This window comes from Balaenoptera borealis (genome assembly GCF_965194805.1).
Source record: "Balaenoptera borealis genome assembly, chromosome: 9".
In the NCBI taxonomy this organism is placed as follows: domain Eukaryota; kingdom Metazoa; phylum Chordata; class Mammalia; order Artiodactyla; family Balaenopteridae; genus Balaenoptera; species Balaenoptera borealis.
The window spans coordinates 42,068,969-42,089,749 of NC_138873.1; the positions used below are offsets into that span (position 1 = coordinate 42,068,969).

At 34.8% G+C, this 20,781-nt stretch overlaps 1 protein-coding gene and 1 long non-coding RNA gene across 3 annotated transcripts in view; both read left to right on the forward strand.

Annotated features, from left to right (window-relative positions):
- The window catches only part of MAN1A1 (mannosidase alpha class 1A member 1), a 165,436-nt gene that overhangs the window by 58,984 nt on the left and 85,671 nt on the right, over positions 1–20,781 (forward strand). The gene's annotated exons all lie outside the window — the stretch shown is intronic.
- The window catches only part of LOC309635295, a 31,755-nt gene continuing 10,979 nt past the window's right edge, over positions 6–20,781 (forward strand). Inside the window, exon 1 of the long non-coding RNA XR_014248739.1 lies at positions 6–15,992. This is a non-coding gene — a long non-coding RNA (uncharacterized lncRNA). The remainder of the gene's footprint in view (positions 15,993–20,781) is intronic.

Here is a 20,781-nt window from a genome sequence, read left to right on the forward strand (position 1 = left end):
TAAGATGCAAAGTGACATATAAATGGGAATTATGAAGTGTCTTAAAATGATATTCTCCAAGTAAAGTATGCTTTTTGTGGTATCCATTAAAGTTTCACGTTTTGACGGGCCTCTAGTCTATACCGAATTTCTTATAATATGTACTAATTAAATGAGCACACTGGGAAAGTCTGACAGAGCATGTTGTCAGGCAATGCCTTTAAAAAAGACTGGCTCCATTATGTTATGTATGGTGTGATTAAAACTACACATTATGTATGCCTATGGACAAAGTAAAGAGGTTTAGTATAGTGGCAGGTTTGTGGATTTCTTTCTTTAAAAATTATTTTAATGTTAGTATAATATTAGCTTAATAAAAACTTTTTTGAAATGAAGCTTGGCAAGTAGATATAAAAATTAGAGTATTTAAAAAATTGAGGGGGTGAGTTAGATACTGAGCTTCCCAGTTAGAAGTCCTGTAGGCCAGTAACCCTACATAAAGTGCTTTGCAGCTCCTCCTAGGTTGGGGCTTAATTAATTATTGCTGCTCAGAACAAGGAAGGAATGTTTAATTTAGCTGCCTTTTATCCATAGATTAAGAAAGGATTTTTGTATCATGCTCATGAAGAGCACAGATGCTATTTTCCTGAAAGGTTTTGGACAGCTTTATGAATATCAACCTAAGAGTCCACTAAGAGTCATTAGAATGGACCTCACCTTTAATTTCAACAGTGTTAAAAGCTGACATCAGGAAAAAACAGTCACGTATTTCAATTGCATGTCAATCAGATTTGTGTTAGCCTCAGCAATCTGGCTGGGGGGAAGAGTGGATCTCACCTAGTGTACTAGTTCATGTATTTCTATGCTCCTTCAAACAAATTTAAGCAGAGCAATATATGCTTAATGAGAAAGACTGCTTTACTTTGTTTCTGTCTCTCAGATGCTTTCCTAGTCATAACAAAACAGCCTGTACAATCTTAACATTCTCCTTCTTTTTAGGTTTTATTCTACCATAGAGATTTTCAAAGTATATAGATGGCTTCTATATTCCCCTGTATCTGTCCTGTTTGTGATAAACCCTGTTCTTCATTATCCCTCTTCTTCCCTTTTTCCAGTCGCAGATAACTTCATTTGTTCATTTTGGTGTAGGATGTTCTAAACGCTGAGCCTGGGAATCCATATTTTTAAAAATTCATAGTTAAAATTAATTACTGTTTTTTTACTAAAGAAGTTTTTGCTTTTAGAATATATGTCTTTGAGTATCCAGTACCTGTGTATTCTCATTGTTTTTGACGTGACATACTTAGGATGACCTTGGATTTAACTTCCTTCATCATTTCTGTGGCTTGAGACAATTTGGAGGAAATAAGGACTTCTTCATTGTATCTGGGCTCAGATGGGGTAATGGAGCATGCAAAGAGAAACAATTATGTATTTCTTCTAAATATGCATCATGCAGATTAGGATACTTTTTTACTCAGTGTCTTAAGTTTATATAGCTGTGTTTGTTTCTATATGTGTGTATGCTTACTAGAGACATATATGTTTATATACTGATATAAATATAATACAGATATAGCTTGCCTACAGATAAAATCATCCGCCTAAGACATTGTAAGGATATTTTTAAATTCTATACTTAGCTAACTTTAGTCAGCAAAGGACTACAAAGAACACCTCCATTGAAAATAATTATTCTTTTAGTATATATGCTTTGTCCTTATCCCTGTGCAAAACATTCATTGTGTTAATTATATCTATATTTTCTGTATTTTAATTTTATGATAAAAGTTACCGTAGGTATTTCCTTTCTTATATATCAATACTTTTCTTTGTTTCTATAGAATCCATTTTAATTTTAGTTCTTAAAGATTCATCTTCTCAGCATAGTTTTTGCTAACTATTCCCTAAACATTAGACAGTTGGGTTGTTTCCAATATTCCTATATTTTGAATAACGTAGCTATAATCAGCCAATAAATATATTTATCCTCTAAAGTGGGATTGCCAAGTGAGAAGCGATTAGTATAAGACTGTTTTACCATCATCTCCTGTTTCTTCCTCCCAATTATTACCTCATCACTGACGGTTGCCTTTCATTTGACCAATGCACTCAGGAGAATTAGCTGTCAGGAATGTGATCAAGGAAAATTATTTTACCCTAAGTCTGAGCTTGATCTATTTGTCTCCATATCAAAATGAAAAATTGGGCATTCATTTAATAGAAAGAACATCAACATGGCCACATTATGGATTAGTTGGTTTTAGATTGTTGATAAAGTTCTATGCTACACAGTCTTTTATAGATCAAGGTATTACTAAGATAGTCTAGGAAAATTCATCTTCTTAAATTATCTCGTAGAGGGACTACTAAATCACCATAATTTAACATTCTCATTTCATCGCTGAGGCTCAGGAGTATTCTGAGAACATCTTATAAATCACCATCAGAAGTATATAGGCCCACATTGATGTAAGTTCAAGATTCTTAAATTTATGTTACAAAAACAGAAGAGGAAATACCACTGACTTGTGTTACCTGCTTCAGGAAAATTACAATTAGAAACACTGAACAATAATTGAGAATGTCAATGGACCTCTAAACCTACGAAAAGAACAATAGGAACATGAAATACCTGTTGACATATACTTTGATTACAGGGACATATTCAAAAACTTGAAATGCCCTAGCTCAGTTAAACTATTTTGTAGTATTATTTTTTTTTAAAAAGCCGAGCCACAAGATTTCCAGAGTCTATATAAGAAATGCAGATAACCACGAGAATTACAAACGGATGGGATAAAAATAAGATGAATACCAAATACTAAATGATCAGTAATAAAAATAAATAAAAGAGATAGCATTGCTCTCTTATAAGCTCAACGGAAACTAAAGTCCTCATTAGAGACAGTAAATAGCAGCATCTAGAATATCATTACCCAAATTATGTTCTACAGACCACTAGTTTCTTTAGATATGGCAGGATAAATCTGTATCTGTATACATACTAAAAATAAATTTGGAAAAAGTTACATCCTATATTCTTTCTTAGAAATTCACAATTCACAGAAAAAGAAACTAATTTTATTTATCCCTGTATTTCCATACTTACTTAACTATAACCCCCCCTCTTTTTTTTTTTTTTTTTTTTTTTAATGTAACATCTGCTAACACTGAGTTACAAACATTGTTTCCCCGAACAAATTTTGGGAAATATTACTGTAGAGTAAGAGTAACCAAAGCAAAAGTGATATTGAAAATTGGCAAATGCAAAACAAGACATTTCAAGAGAAGATGGTACACGTAGAAAATAGCATGTATGACTATACCACATATTATTATTTGTTTTACAACAGAAATCAGTGGCTGTATTGAGCAGAAAGTAAACTTAGTGGGATATAGTGATGCCACAGACTCATAGAGAAGGCTGAAGAAATTGGAACTAGCACTCTCAAGTTGCCACAGAGGCTCTCTATGGCTCAACAATCTCTCTGGGTCACCCTAGAATTAATAAACATGCACTAATTTTTTCCTACCCTTGTCAAGACACAAAGTTCCAGAAGAAAGAGGTCAATTGGCAGTTTTATTTAATGTGGTCCCTTAAGGATCTTAGGAAATGAAAGAGAGGATATGATAAAAAGTCTTCCACAGGGTTTGAATTCAGTATCCCATGAGGACCAAGTATAGATAATTCCTGAATAGGAAATTGAAGGCCCTATTGGAAGGGCAGGAAGAAAAGATGTTTGGGAGTCAAAAAAAAGACATAATTCCACTATGATGAATAAGGGTGTCAGAGGAAATAGACATGCTGTATGGAAACTGATAATTTAATAAAATACTACTTAGGAAAGCTTTTCCTGATTTGAAAAACTACTTTATTCTGTAAATTGAGAGAGAACATTTAGAACTGACAAGGTATTTGATCCTCGAAGGAAACATTCAAGTAATATGTTTTAAGTATGTGAACTAGAAAAAGTCAACTCATCAAAGCTAAAAAGATTGAAGAATGAGCTTTCAGTGAATAAAGGCAACAAGGGCATCTGATCCAAGACTGGGGAAACACATATAATAGATTTTTACATTAGATCAGTTTACTCTGCCAAGGTAGCCTTCATTCTGAAGGCAGCAAAAGAACGTTTTCCCAAATTAACCAAAAAAATCCACTGCTCCAGACACACCAGTACAAAAGATTGCCGAAGGACTTACTGAAAAAGAGAAGTAGCTAATACCTCTAATTTTAAAAATATCAAGGGGGAAAACATAACGGAAGGGGGTAGGATTGTGGAGTGGGGAGGAGAGAAATAAGATTGAGAATGTGAGTGTAGTGGTAGAAAGATCTGTTTTTCTCTCATAATAGGATTCAGGCATTTGGGGTGCCAGACATCAATTTTGTAGAGTTTAGTGATGATCCTTATATATACTTTAGATATTAATTTACTGTTTAGCATTCATTATTGAAACTTTTATAAAATAAAGGAATATGGTAAACTGAATAGGTAATATTTTCATTTTAAAAGGTTTAACTTAGCAAAATGATATTAGATTACAGTAATTTTGCTTAAATTTGTAATTGTTTCCATGGTTAATGAGTTAAATTGTCTCATGTTGAATATTTTATTAAGATTGGAAGTTTATTTTGTACTTTAAAAGGGATTTAGGAGTACATGGAATCGATTCTGAAATAATGTACACTTTCGTCAAATGAAAATGCTACCTTTTTTTGGCCTGCATTGAATTACAGAAGTCATACCTACTCCTTAATTCAGGTTTTCTATGTGTCTCACTCTGTACAAAGCTCTATCCTGTATTTATAATTGTTTTTAGAAGCACAGAAGTTTTATTAGCCATAAGAACTTTATCTCAGTAATTCATGAAAGCAGTTCTACAGTTTGCCAAGAATTTCAGCTCCAAAACCTATTCACGGCTAAGGTGTAAATGGCAGAAGCTGGTATAGATTTGCATCTGATTGATAAATGTGGTAGACCAAATGAGAGGGCTTGGCACCTAAAGGAGAGGGAAACTCAGAAAATTAACTTGTTTCTTAATGAAATATGTGTATCCCTTTTAGTTTAGCACAGTACTTTGCATATAGTAAGTGGACTACAAATTCATATCAGTGAGAATAGACCTATTATGATGAAGTAACAACCTCAAACTCTCAATGGTTTAAGACAATACGCTCTACACAGTCTTTGTGTTTTGCCCATGCTGTGTGCTCTGCCCACAACTCTGCTTCTCATCATCCTCCCTCCAGAGCCCAGACCGGTGCAGCAGCTGCCATCTGAGTCATTTCCATTTGCCAAGGCAGGAGGCAGGGTGTTGAGGTGGCAAAAGAAAACCTGGAAAATCACACACTGGCTTTTAAAAATGTCTATCAAAAAGACACCTGTTAACTTGAGCTCTCATCTTATTGGCGAAAGCAAGTCACATGGTCACTGTAACTTAAAGGGTTGTGGGACAGGATGCAATGTTACCACCACATGCCTGGGAGTAAATAGTGTTACTGACTGCCACAGTAGCCACTGATATGGGTTAAACTGTATAGCCTTCCCAGCTGCCAGGAGAAGCAGAAGATAGGAATTTGTGAAAAGAGGGGAATTTTTTCAAGGGTCCCCAAACTGGAATTAGTCTGCACCACAAGGAAAAGACTTCTATCCTGTGGCCCTAGGTTAGTAAGTAGAGAGTCATGCCTTGGGATAGGAAAACATATTCACTGACTTGTCAAGTAAAAGGCTACTCTTCTAGCACTTGTCTACAAAATTCTGTTTCTGCAAGAAACATCTCCTATTCTAGACTTGTCCTCTAACCTTCCAATTTTCAAACAGTAAAGTTGAGAAACCCAGGTAAACTATGCTATAAAAAAGGAATGCCTGTCATCAGTACTGCAGTTGTCTAGTGGGGGAGCTAATCATTGCTCTTTGGCAGCACCGTGCTGTGTTGAGCAGACCTTGTGGACCTGGTGCCTTTCCTCCAACCACTTTCTCTTTGATTTAAGTGTTTGCTCAGGCCAGGAACTTGTTGTTTTGCAAAACCTAATGTAAAAGATGAGGTAATATGTTTATATTTAGATTTATGGTGAATCATTTCATAATTTACAATGTCTGTTAAAACCAATACTTAAATCATTTTTATTGTCTAAATCATATTGGCATAGATTTCTAATACTAAATTTGTGTGTGTATGTATGTGTGTGATTTAAACAAAAGCTGTACTTTTCTAGTAATATTTCTGTATATTTTTTTTCTTTGAAATTATTGCAGTGTCCTTTAGGAAGGTATCATGAGGTACCTATAGCAAGGAATTTAAAATTTAATGGGACTAGTAGAAAATTCCTGAGAATTGTGATAATTTACCATCTGGTAAGTTCATTTATTTAGTGGATCAGCATATGCTTATTGAATACCTGCACTGAAGCACTGACTGCACTTGGTGGTGCAGAAACAATGAACAAGAGAAACAGTCTCCACTGACAAATATTGATTCATTTAGATGTTATAACAACCCTGTAAAGTAGGAGTAGATATTGTTTTTATCCTCATTTTACATAGGGAAAAACAGAGCACTGAGTGTTAAGTAACTTACCCAAGGGCATACAAAGCAGCAGAGCTGGCCTTCACAGTTGGACAGTCTAGCTACAAGACAGCAAGTAGCAACCAGACATTAGGGATCTCAAACATAGAAGATAGAAGTAGGCTATAGGCTTGAACTTGTGAGTCATCCACAGCTAAATGATAATAGAAGGGATAGAAGGGAATGGGGCTGCTGAGAATGCATATAGATTGAAAAAAGGGAGCCTTAACATTTAGGCTTTGGTGAGAGGAAGGAGCTAGAAAAGGAGAGTAAGAAGTGGTAATCCCAGAAGTAAGAGGAAAACCAATAAATGTGATTATCACAGAAGCAAAGGGAAAATAGTATTTTGAAAAATGAGGAAGTATTCAGTTGTGTCAAAGGTTGCTGCTAGGGCAAGATGTTTAAGGACTGAAAATATCTTTGGACGTAGCAATATGGAGGTCACAGATGACTTTACTGAAAGTACTTTTAATAGAATAATAGCATATAATCCAAATTGTTTTTGATTGGAGAAGGTCTTTTAGAAGGTAGGGGAGGGTAGGATTCAGAGGACAGATAGCCTTAGGGAGTGGTCCCTCCTCCACTGCAGTATGAGAGAGTAGAGGAGAAAATGGGCACACATGTCAGTGACTTGGTAGATTTAGTGGCAAAGATATGAGATGTTTGCTATGCGATGGCCCCTGTTGACTGTATGAAGAAGCATCAGACAAGGACATCTGCTGAGGTTCACGGGGAGAGAATAGACATTTCAGATGAGTGTGTATAATTTGAAATTGTCATTCTAGAGAGGGTTGTGACTAGAGGTACATGGTAGAATTTCTGGACAGTATCTACATGGGTGACCATGAATTCATGGTGGCATTCAGGTGTATGATATTTCTTTATCCAGTAGTGCTCAGCAGTTCAGATACAAGCATGGAGAAGGTAGTTGGTTTGTTTTCCTTGAGTTTTGCTAGACAGATGAGACAGAGACACCAAAAGCATGGATTTTATGGTATTGGCAAAAAATTTCATTAAAATTATAGACCATAAAGTCCAAGAATGAGTATAAGACAGTATGAAAAAAAACAGGTGAGCAATGGTTAGAGAGAAAATGGACTGGTTAAATTGCCTGATGTTTAGTTGAAGTAGGATAGTAGAAGTAGCAGTAATTTAGCAGATGACTAGAAGCTCTGGAAGTTAAGGCTATATAGTGGAATGTATGAATAAGAGATTTAAAAAATAGGGAAGTCTTGAATGATGTCATAATCCAGGATAACATCACAAGACTGAGTGATTAAGGAGGGATTTTGCCAGAAGCTATCTGCATAGCTTACTGTGCAATATATTTTAATTGAAAAAAAAAAAAATTGGTCTTAAAAAAAAAAACTTTCAAGCATCAGTGAACTTATTTTTTAATTTGCTAAGATATAAACACTTTACATAATATTCATAAATCCATATGAAAATATATACGGAACAAAGGTTGCTGCTTAAACAAAAAAGAGAAAAATATTCATGCAGTATGAAATTTAAATATATGATTGTTGGACAAACATTCATGACTCTAGAGCCTTAAGAAGTCAGTACGGATGATTAGAGTTGGCAGTAGAAATGTAAACAAAATGCATATTAACTAATTAGATTAAATGCAACTATGTACCTATGCAGAGCTGTTTCTTTTAAGCTATAACTAGATGAAATTGTATCTACAATAAATTTAGTAAATTTGATGGTAGTAATGTGAATTTGTTTTGAATTACCTTTAGTCCATTCAAGCTGCTGTATGCTATAGTAGAATACCATAGACTGGGTGGTTTATAAACAATGAACATTTATTTCTCATAGTTATGGAGGCTGGGAAATCCAAGATTAAGGTGCCAGAAGATTTGGTGTCTCGTGAGGGCCAGTTTCTTGTTTCATAGATGTCCATCTTTTCTATATGTCCTCACATGGCAGAAGGGGTGAGAGAGCTCTCTAGGGTATCTTTTATAAAGGCACTAATTTCATTCATGGGAGCTCCACCCTCATGACCTAAACACCTCAGAAAGCCTCCACCTCCAAATTATCACATTGGGGATTAGCATTTCACATATGAATTTTGGGAGGACAGAAACATTCAGTCTATAGTAGGTGCCTTCTAAAGTATGTCTTCTAAAGATTTCATTTACAAAGCTTTCTTGTGTTACCATTTTATGATGTAGATTTATAGTTTATGTATTTCTTTAAAGTTTTTTTCTTTAAAATGTTTTAGAAGATAATTCATTGACAAATCTTAGGGTTAACTATTCTAGAAACTTAAGCCATTTCTGATACATTATGAAGTGTTTCTCCAAGAGAGATCTGCTGATATATCTGGATATACAACCATTAGTTTTGCATTTGGAAGTTCATCTTATAATTTAGCTGGAAATTCTTTTACATTGATAATAAAGTGGACCTAAGCCTTGAGGGTAATGTTTGTTTTTAACTTAATAATTGATCTTTATTTTAATTTGACGTAGCCCATTCCTCTGAAGCAGTACAAATACTGAGTAATTCCAGGGTCCTGCAAAATGAGGAAACCCAAGAGGTTTAATGATATGGGCATAGAACACAAGAGTTTTTTCACAGCTCTTTATTATAAACACTTTTGTTTTTCATTCATGCCATTAGATAGAAGGTTAGGGTTAGACCAGATAAGCAAAAGAGATTGTCACATTTGTCTTATAAGTCCCATTTGGTTGATGCATCTATTTGTTTAATCTTATTTTAACAGATATTTTTAAGTTCTTCATATAATAATCGCCACAATTGCTCTAATTTATAAATTGCTGCTAACTTCTGTGTTTCAATTCTTATAGCTAACTTGGTATTAAAATTATTAAATAGTGGCTTCTTACTTTAGTCTTCTGTCATGCACTTCCTCTAGTCAGGTAGAAAGTAGACTTATTATTCAATTTAGATTTAACTATTAATTCAAATAACAACCGTAGCATGTGTGTTGAGTTTTGTTTTTTTTTAATATCTTTATTGGAGTATAATTGCTTTACAATGTTGTGTTAGTTTCTGCTGTACAACAAACAAAGTAAATCAGCTATATGTATACATATATCCCCATATCTCCTCCCTCTTAAGCCTCCCTCCCACCCTCCCTATCCCACCCCTCTAGGTCATCACAAAGCATCGAGCTGATCTCCCTGTGCTATGTATGCGACTGCTTCCCACTAGCCATCCATTTTACATTTCGTAGTGTATATATGTCAATGCTACTCTTTCATTTCGTCCCAGCTTCCCCTTCCCCCACTGTGTCCTCAAGTCTGTTCTCTACGTCTGCGTCTTTATTCCTGCCCTGCCACTAGGTTCATCAGTACCATTCTTTTAGATTCCATATATATGCGTTAGCATACGGTATTTGTTTTCCTCTTTCTGACTTCACTCTGTATGACAGTGTGTTGAGTTTCTGCTGTCTAATCTTTATGACTATATAATGCTTTATGACTAGACTTAGAATAATATTAACCCGGAGTTTAACTCTGACGACTTAGGTATAGTGGACCTTAAAGCTCTATCATCTTGTCAGGCTTGCAGTTGTTAACCTGTTTAATTGCTTACGATTCACACCTTTATTCAGCAAATATTATGTGCCAGCTATGATAATCTTGAGCATCTGTTATGTGCCAGGCTGTGTTCTTGTCTCTGGAGGATTCAGTGATGAAAAAACTATACAAAGTCTCTGTTCTCATGAAATGTACATGCTAGTGAGATAAAATATTAAAGAAGTTCACAGTATAATTTCAGATAGCAGTAAGTGCTGTGAAGAAAATACAATGCAATCATGTGATAAAGAGTGACAGAGAGAGGGGTAGGAAGAGGGGTAGGAATTCACTACTTTAGGGTGAATTTAGGGAGCTCAGATTGGAATGACACCATTGAAGATTTGGAGAAAATAACATTCTAAACAGAGGAACCCAAGAGTTCTGAGTTTATGGTAGATTTCTTTCTTTTCTTTGGGACAAAGAAGAGGAGGAGGAATGTGATGGTGATGATAATGGTGATAGTAAGACCATTTTTTGAGGGTTTATTGTGTGCCAGGTGTACAGTATTAATACTGGAGAGATTTCATAATTTCCATGTTGTAGTTACACTGAAGCTCGGACTGGCTGATTCCTGAGTCATGTAGGAATTGGTAGAACTGGAATTAGACCCTGCTCTGTCTGCGCCATAACCCTGTCCACATATTATTCCCAAAGCCAACAGGGTTAGTACCACAATCTTTCTTATTTACTTGCTCATCAGTTCAACATCTAACCCTCATGTAATGAGCTAGCTGCAATCTTCTATAACCCATGAAATCTTTCACTTCCTAAGCAACAAAGAATAACTGATATTTGAAAACTAAACTATGATATGTTAACACTTACGAGTTTATAACAGATTTTTATTCCAGTTGTATTTGAAATTATTTATTCATCACATTCATGTCTTTTTCCAAAACAAAGTTTTCCTTGAATTTTTCCAAATTGTTCTTTGAGTTGCAAGCATTCTCATTTTCCTTCTCTGTGTTTTTATTCTTCATTCCCTCACCCTCTTCATCAGAATAAAATGCATATTGAGGACAGTAGTAATTGATAGCACTGAATGATGTAGATGTATGCAATTTAGAAAAAAGAATAGTATTTTCAAGTTTTGAATCATATTTTCTGATAAAGAAATATGAAGGAAAAAGGTAGTACATTGTCATTTCAAATGAAATTAAAGTAGTTTGGTTTATTAATAGACATAAATTGTGAAGGTTTACCAATACAATTGGAATGCTTTTATGTAATTAGAGAATTCCAAAAAGAACTTAGAAAAGCTCATAAATCTACCATATGTTGACAGCACTTTAATAAATTTCTCTGACTGTGAATAAAAATTTGGAATCCAGTTGCTTACTTGCTTTTTATATTTTATTCACTTAGACAAAGAGAAGGAAAGCTCATATTTATTGTCATATATCATAATAGTAACTGTAAAAAAATGATTAAAATATCTACTTCTCATAGTCATTAAAAATTTGCAGTCAACCATTTTCTAGTATGTTTTCCTTCCATTATGTTAACTGTTGTCAAAAGACAAGACTCAAAACCAGGGCCTTGGGTTAAACTAAGATTAGATCCAGTGACCTGGCATTCCTCCAGAAGTTTTTCCATTGTGGAATTTCAAGATGCTACCTAAATAATGGGGTTTAGTTAGTACTCAGATAAATGGGTAGTTGCAACACTTTCAAGGATTACCAGTCTCATGTCACCACTGCCTGGAGTGCACTTCCCACTAGTTTTACTTATCCATTCAATGTATTCCCCCCATCCCCGTGTCCAGACAGATGCAGAATAATCACTGACTCTCCTTATAAATACTCAAAGTTAAATACCAACACTTTGACTTCTTTCTCTCCCTCTTCCCTGTCAAATTAGCAAACACTAAAAACCATGTTAATACCCAGTTTGGTGAGAGTAGGGCAAAAATTTGCGCAGACATTGCTGAAGGGAATGTAATTCGATACAGTTGCTTCGAAAAGCTATTAAGTACTATATATATAAAAGAAGATCCTTAATAAAGGTATTCATTTAGTTCCAGTTATTCAACACTGGGGAATCTAGCCAAAGGAAATAATCCAAAATGTAATCATATTATGCCTAAAGCAATTAATGAATATATTTTATATACTCAGTAAATAGGAAGAGACATCTCAAATATCCAACAGTAAAAGAATAGTGGAGCAGATCATGGAATGCCCACATAATGGCATGTTGTACAACCATTAAAATTTATGCTTGTTTATTTACTGACATGGGCAAATATTGATAAGTAAAGCAAGATATAAAATTTAATATGTATATGATTATTTTTGACCTCCTTCACCCATTTCTCCCACCCTTGACCCCCCCCCCTCCATTTCTGGCAACTACCATTCTGTTCTCTGTATCTACGAACTTAGTATTTTTGTTTGTTTCTTTGTTTTCAGCTACAGAAAACAGAATAACTACATAGGAAATTATTCTTAAATGTAAGCAATATTTGCTTATAATTGGTATATGATCTTTCCCCTGTCTTTTTATTTCTCTATACTTAGGTTTTTCACAGTGAACTAGTGCTAATCTTATGATCAGAAAAATATTAAAGGAAAAATTGCAAAAAACTTGAAAATAATCCTTACCAAACTTTTGCCCCTAGGCTTCCTCAGGATTTAGTTGTTCTAGACTTTTTTAAGGTTTGAATTTTTTTAACTTTTCTTACAAGAATCCAGCTTGTGAAGTCTTGAAAGTCAACTTTCTCCCTTTCTCTACTTTATCTGTTTCATAAAGAAAATGGCTTTACTCAGTGATAATTGAATTTCCTTCTTTATAGTCAATTTATAGATTTCCATTTCAGATGGTGGGTTTGTTTACAACAACATCTATTAGATGTTAATATCATCCTCAGTTCACATGGAAATGGAGGTGACACAAAGCTTAAGTAAACAGATTGGTCATAAATCCTTGCAGTCTCAGATCTAGCTACTTAGTCTTTGTATTTTCAAGAGCAGTTTAAAAAGACAAAAGCTAATTATAGTAACAAGATTTTTTTGTTACACACACACACCTATCTAAAGTGTGATACAAAACAGTATGTAGAGTATTTCATACCCTTAAAAAAAATATGTTCATTGGAAATCTCTTTGCATTTTCCATCCTCAACCATTTAAAAGCCGAAAGAGTGGAATTATTTGTGATTATTTTTATAGACTCAATAATAAAGATTATGTCCATTACTAACATAGAAGGAAATCTGGGACTACTGAGGCATTTGGCACAATCTGTGACTTTGTCTTTCTCTACAGGATCTAATTGAAAGAAGGTATTAGGAAAGACATAGCAGAGAGCCTTTTTCCTGTTGTTACAGCAGTAAATATCCCTTAAGAAACTTCAAAAGCATGCATGCTTGCTTGAAGGAGAGTAAGAGAAAAGCTGTTCAGTAATGAGCCAGGGAAAAAAGAAAACCTTGTCTGAGATATAAAGGAGGTAACTATAAAGAGGGGAACGTATAGTCTACCAGACACTCGTGAGGCTTCTCAAAGTCTAGATTCGCTTTATGATGGAAACCCAAGGTAATTAGAAACTGTATTTTTTAAAATTTGTAATATTTTCCTTTATATTTTAAAATCTAAAGCAAATATGGCTATATGGCTACATGATATGAATTGCTAGAGCTTGCTTATGGGTACACAGACATTGGAAATTTCTATATTTTGAAATACTTTATTTTTAAAAACTGTTTGGGGGAACCCATAGATGTGATGAAAAGCCAAGTGTCTTCTTTCACTGCACTCTCTTCTCACCCTAAAGCTCTGCCTCTCCTTCCATTTATGAGGATTAGCTACTTACCTGTGATCCTGTAATTGGAGTAGATGTCTGTGTAATAATCTGAGGCTCTCACTACTTAAAATTGTATTTCTAAGGAAAGTTGCCATATTTTGGACCTATAGGTAAACCACCTGAAACAGATGTCTACTTGAAATATTCATCATATTGGAGACATCTACCTAGTGAACTTAAGTAGCTCTTATGGAGTAGAAGGAACATTGCTCTTAGAATCTAGAATCCTGGCTTCTCAGACCCTGTTTAGTGGTTGACTCACTGCATTACCTTGAGCGAGCCATTTTATCACTTTTCAGATTTTTTTCATTAAAGAAATGGAATATGAAATAAATGTCTTTTAAGCATCTGCTAAATTCAGTGTTCTAGAGCTATGATACACTGATTTTCAAGTTCACAGAATGTTATAAATTGGAAGAGCAGTGTGTGGGAGAAGTTTCCTCCTCATAACTCAAAACTTCTTAACTTACTTTTGGGTGTAAACACAGTGACTCCTTCTGATGAAATGTAGATTGGTGCTTCATGCTATATGATGTTTAGGTAGCCCAGATACGTAAATACCTGGAGTGAAAATGTAGTAAGAAAGTTGGGCATCTTTATGCTCTGGAAAAACCTTGTGTCCTATGGAAGAGAAATTGGCTGGTTTGATAGTGGAAGGGAGATGCTAAAAATTAGAGAAGCACTGCAAAGAAAACAATAAACTGCTATAGACACAGAAACAATTAGGAACATGCACTGATTCTTTACTTATGAATACCTACAGTCTTAACTCCTTCCTTACCCAAAATGTGAACGCAGATTGCTTCCATTATAATCAGATCTCCCATTTTTTATTGACAAACTCAACAAGAATTTTGGCAGTAGTAGCAAGAATGAAAAACAAGGATTTATATACAGCAAAGCTGGCTTTCAGGTATAAAGGACACAGGCAGACAATTATCTGCATGCAAGAACTTGGAGAATATTGTTTCCAAGAGCTCTTGCTGATGAATATACCAAGCAACAAGCTTCAGACAACCAGAAGACCCCATATCGTGTGAGTCCATTTTTATGAAACGTCCGAAATAGGCAAATCTGTAGAGACAGAAAGTAGATTAGAGGTTGCCTAGTACTGAAGTGATTGGAGGAAATGAGGAGTGACTGCTAATGAACATGGTGTTCCTTTTGGTGGGATGATAAAAATGTTCTAAAATTTATTGTGAGAATCAATTTAGTATGACTATACTAAAACCAGCGAAATGTATACTTATGGGTAAATTGTATGATGAAAGTGTTAAAAAGAAAAACATTGTAGCTCTGAATTTTAATTGAAAATATTAGTAAAAACTTATGAGATATTTTATCTTAAAATATATAAATATGCATGTGTATCTCTGTGTGTGTGTGTGTGTGTGTGTGTGTGTCTCCCCTGAAAAGGACTAGAAACGATGAAGCATCCCTAGCACCCAGGTTGGGTCTTGAATTCCTGTTTCTTACTAACCACGGTTTCCTGGAGAAATGGCTGAAATAGAAAATTTACAAGATTATTCAGAAACATCTTATCAAATCAGATAACAAAGATGCTGACAAAGACTACTAGGGTAATGTAAAAAGGACACAAGGGCCAACTTAAAAGAGGCTTCCTCCAGCAAAAGATGAGCATTTTGAGTTTCAGTAAAAATAAGAAATGTAACAGATTAACACCCATTAAGTATGTTTAAGTTGGTAACTTCTTAATGATATTAAAAAGCAAAAACAATTGGTCACCTTCAAAGAATGACAGGGAAGCAATTTATTACCTTGAAAATTGAATCAAGCCTTTGACTATGTGAACTGTATCACTGGAAACCAAGTAATAGATAAGCCAAGTATATGTTAATAAAATTATTTCTGTTAATAAACGAAAGTGAAATGATAAAAGTAGAAGCTCACCCATTTTTACAACCCCTGATGAGTTAATGGATCCAGGCCATGATTATCAAAGCTGCTGACTTCTCAACAGGAAAGCAAACCGCACGTGTGCCTCCTGATAAAAGAACATATCACCCGGAGTCTTGTCAAAGGGATCAAGTCTCTGGATCCAGCTTCCAATTTGTCAAAAATACGGTGAGAAGAATGTGTTGAACTGCACTACACATGTGCAGAATGAGGCTCCTAAAGTTCAAATGACTTAAATTTGTCCAGATAAATTATAAAGAAATGAAAGGGGAAAAGGGGGAGCCTATGGTTTAAAAAGGGCTTAGAAGTAGTTTTTGTTGTTGTTATTTTTTAAAGTGGGCAAGACTATCTGTAGTGTCTAAGGATGTGCTGTTGGTTGATAAAGAAATATAAGAGAATAAATGCCAGGACGTGGTTACTTTTGGAGAGAGGGAAGGAGTAACGACTGGGACGAGGCACACAGAGGGCTTCTAGCAGGGCTGACGGAGTCCTGTTTTTTGACCTGGATGGTAATTACTAGGATGTGTGTCTTTACACTAGGCTATGCATTCTGTAGGCATGTATGTCGTGGGTGAGAGGATCTACATCTCTGTGTGTCTTTAGAATTTAAATATGTTTTTATAATAAAAGTGATTACCCAGAACAACAGTCAAGCTTGGTGAAATGAATTTTGGATCTTGGGATGTATTTTGGATCTCTTTCTCTCTCTAAAAGAATATTTAATGCATTTGCATTGGCGTGATGTGTATAAATTAGAGATCGTATTTCACATGTAGAACAAGCATAATATAAAGTACATGTAAATATTCTACATGTCTTAAAGTTCTGGTTGAACAGGTATTTTAACTTACAGCATTCATCTTTTTACTTTATGAAACAGATTACCCAAATAACTTGAAACAATTTTTTATTTACCACTTTTAGTAAATTTTCAAGTCATAAACATACTATATACTTAATAGGATGTACTATGATATGACATATATTTTATAGACAACACTAAACAATTTTTTCATTAATTCATTCTCATTTTACAACAAATGTTACTTTTGTTCAGAGTTGTTCCAAAACTTGGTTTCAGCAGTGTGGAGTAGTGGTCAAGACCACGGACTCTGGCACCAGCCTGTGGCATTCAAATCCCAGCTCTGCTTCTTGCTGGCATTGTGTGAACATAATTAGGGGTGATAACCTTTCCAACCTCAGAAGCTTGGTAGAAGGATTAAGTGACTTAGTAAATGAAGACAGAAGAGTCACTGGAATATATTGAATGCTATATAAGCATCAGCTATTTATTACTTGGCCAAAGTCATTTATGCATTTCAGTCTTTGGGAAATTATATGGCTGAAAGCCTACTTAAACATTCTCATTCCTAGCATCCCTGAACTTGGGCGTTCTTACTAAATGACTGTGTTTTCTCAGAGGTTCTCATCCTATTTAAGCAGCTTAGTATGGGACAGTAGTATAAACAAAGCACGTTGTTCACATTTTATAGTTTACGTCTGAATATTCGCTTTCAAATACAGTTCGCATGTTACAGGTAACTTGGAGTGAAATCTCTTTTATGTTCTTTTTATCTTGAAATGTTATCAGTTCACAGTATAAGTGTATATTATTGCAAGAGCTATAAAAGAGGAAGGTGTTTAGGAAAGGAGGAAGGGAGGCAAGAAAGAAAAGAAAGAAGGAAGGGGGGGAAGAAAGAAAGAAAAAAACTCATGGGGAAAAGGAGTGGCCTTGAAATATTTGATTTGCAATCCAGTTTAACGAGATGCGTGTGGTCTGTGATTATAATTAGCTGTGTGATTATTTTATTCAACTATATTTGTATTTCTCAGTGAAAAATCTTTATCATGACATTTCAAATGTAAAAAGTTATTCAACCAGCACAAAACCAGTATGTTGATCCCCTCCACCCCAATTCTAGATTCTAACCAATCATTGATAAACAAAGCTTAGCCTGTGTGGAAAGAGTTTGGAAAGGCCTTAGGAAACTTAAAAATGTTTATGTATTTAATTTTTCCAAGTTTTCTGAGGAATTTAGACATCAAGAAATATTTACATATATCCACTAGTTTCCATTTCTTTCCTGTTGATTTCCTTATTAAGAACTTTAATGAAAAAAAGCCCAAAATATAGCCTAAGAAAGTTGTACATAAATCTTCTTCACAGTATTAATACAAACCATGCCTCATTTTACAGATATTTCTCAATTACATTATTTCAAATCTACAGTATTGTCCTAACTCTCACAGTTGAAAAATAATTGTTTTATTGTTTTTTAATGTGTTTAACCTTGTATGACCAGTCTTATGCTAAAACAGGATAATTTTACCTGTGAACTACCAAAAATAGATACAAGAACTACTTTACATATAAATGGCCCTTTAAAACAATACTATTGTGTGCTGATTTGCCACAGAGTCTGTATGAAGAGAGAAAAAACTAATAAATGCCATGTTGTGAACCAATAATTAGATTCTCAATGTGGTGTAAAGTACTCACAGGAGGTTCGTTCTTGGCCTCATAAATTTGACCGTATCTTTCCATTCTAATGCTATTAAGCGACTTAGAGACATGACTTAACAGCAAAATCAGCTCCTAAGCCACAGTGGCAAGCACGTAAGACTGAAATTATGCAGTGATGACTGCTACTCATTTAGGAATTGGCTGTCCCACTTGCTCTTAAATATCAGGCGAGCAGCAAATAGAGAGTTGGCGGTTAAACTGCAAATTCAGCATCACATGGCTTAATACCTCTTGTGCTATTTGTGAAACTTGAAGATTATTAAAGATTTTTTGCTTAGTTCACTACAGAAACAGTATACATTATACCTGTGGCAATAAATATTTTTATTATTCTTTCCAATCAATTTATTTCCCATTCGTATTGAATCACCTGAGTTCACCTAGTTCAGTGCTTCTCAAACTGTGATGTGTATCAGATTTCCCAGGAAGGCTTATTAAAACGCAGATTTATGGGCCCCACTATCAGGGTTTCTGATTCTGTAGATCTCAATTGGGGCCTGATAATTTGTATTTCTTATTTCTTACAAGTTCCCAGGTGATCTGATGCTGCTGGTTTGAGAACCCCTGACCTAATACCATGAGTCCCTCCTCTTGCAATTAACAGGATTCCTTTTTTTAAAAAAATGAACTAAGAAAATAGACATCCAGATTTGGCTCTCACCATTGTTTGCAAAACCATGTCATAATTTGCTAGATCAAAAATTGAGGGAAACATTTTCTCTATTGGGAATTATAATAAAGCTCTTTAAAATCTGACAAATGTATCAAATTGAGCATAAGCTCTTTGGGGTTCCATTTACATTAAGGACAACTCCAGTTAAATAGAGTTGCCCTGCAAATAGAAGAGTCCTGTCATAATCCCTGAGGAATATGTGACACAAACTTCTATCATTACTCTAATATATAATGAAGATTTTTAAAGAGCCTTTTGAAATCTTATTTTCCCAAAGTCCAAGATCCATGCTGGACTTGGCCAGAATTTTTGTTTTTCTTTTTCTATCCCTAAAAAAAAAAGAGATAGTTTCTGTTTTCTAACCCTTATAAAGAGATAGTTGCTTTTTCCAAGGGTCTTCAGTCGTTGTCTTCAACGGTACTGTCTGTAGTGATAAAATGAGGGCCAAAGTAAGAATACCCCACTCTTATTCTATTTTGTTAACAGAAGAAATTTTCAGTGTTCATGTCAAGTTTTAATCCAGTGCATTGCTGTTTGTTTATTGTTAAAAGAACTTGACTCCATTTCCTTTGCATCTTGATTCTGTGGGTCTGCTGCCTGGCCCTTCAGCTGGATTGTGGGCTGCAGCTCACCCTCCATTACTTCTGATTACTCCCCTTTTATCCGTGATTGCCATGTCTTCTACTTGTTTTCCAGTTTCTTTGAGATATAACTGACATATGACATTGTGTAAGTTTAAGATGTGCAAAGTGTTGATTTGATCACTTATGTATTGCAAAATTATTACCACAATAGGGTTAGTTAACACCTCCGTCACCTCACATAATTATCATTTCTTTTTTGTGGTAAGAATATTTAAGATCTACTCTCTTAGCAACTTTCAAGTGTATAATATATTATTGTTAACTATAATCGCCGTGCCATGCTTTAGATCTCTAGAACTTACGCATCTTCTATACCCTTTGATCAACATCTTCCCACTTTCCCCATTGTTCGCACCTGCCCCCCTCCTCTGGCAACCATAATTCTACTCTGTTTCTATGAGTTCAGCTTTGTAAAATTCCACATATAAGTGATATCATACAGTATTTGTCTTTCTCTGTCCATGAGTCTTTTTAAAAGACTATTCCAGTGCTTTCTGTTGGAGCTGGTTCTTTTTACAGATCTAATTGATCAGTTCTTAACTACTGTAGGTGATTCCCATCTGAATGATAACCTTCAAGATGTTGACTAGTCACACACACACACACACACACACACACACACACACACAAATGTACATTTTATTTACATAGATCATATTAGGGTAAGCCTGCTTGGTCTAAAGTTGAATTTGAGGTCTTCAAAAACACCTAAATGATAACTTTCTCTACAGTTTTGTACAATTGTTTTTCCATATATCTGATACCTTTGCCAATTTTACATGGTCAGACTAATGGCAAGGATTTGTCTGATTACCTTTTGAAGTGCTACAACATTACTGTATTTGTCTTCATTTTCTTTTTGGAGAAGAAATGGAAGTTATTACCTGAGCCTTCCCTGTATATCATAAAATACTACTCTGTGAATGTTTTTCTGTTGTCACACTTCAAAAATAAGTGTTATTAGGAATCATTGACCACAACTCTCTCATTTACTTATGTATTCCAGGTGCCTTGTGCAACTTAGCATGTAGTTCATAGGCACTCAATAAATATCTGTTGAATAAATGAATTGACATCTCTAAAAGGTCAAAATTACAGAACAGGTTCCTTTTTGAA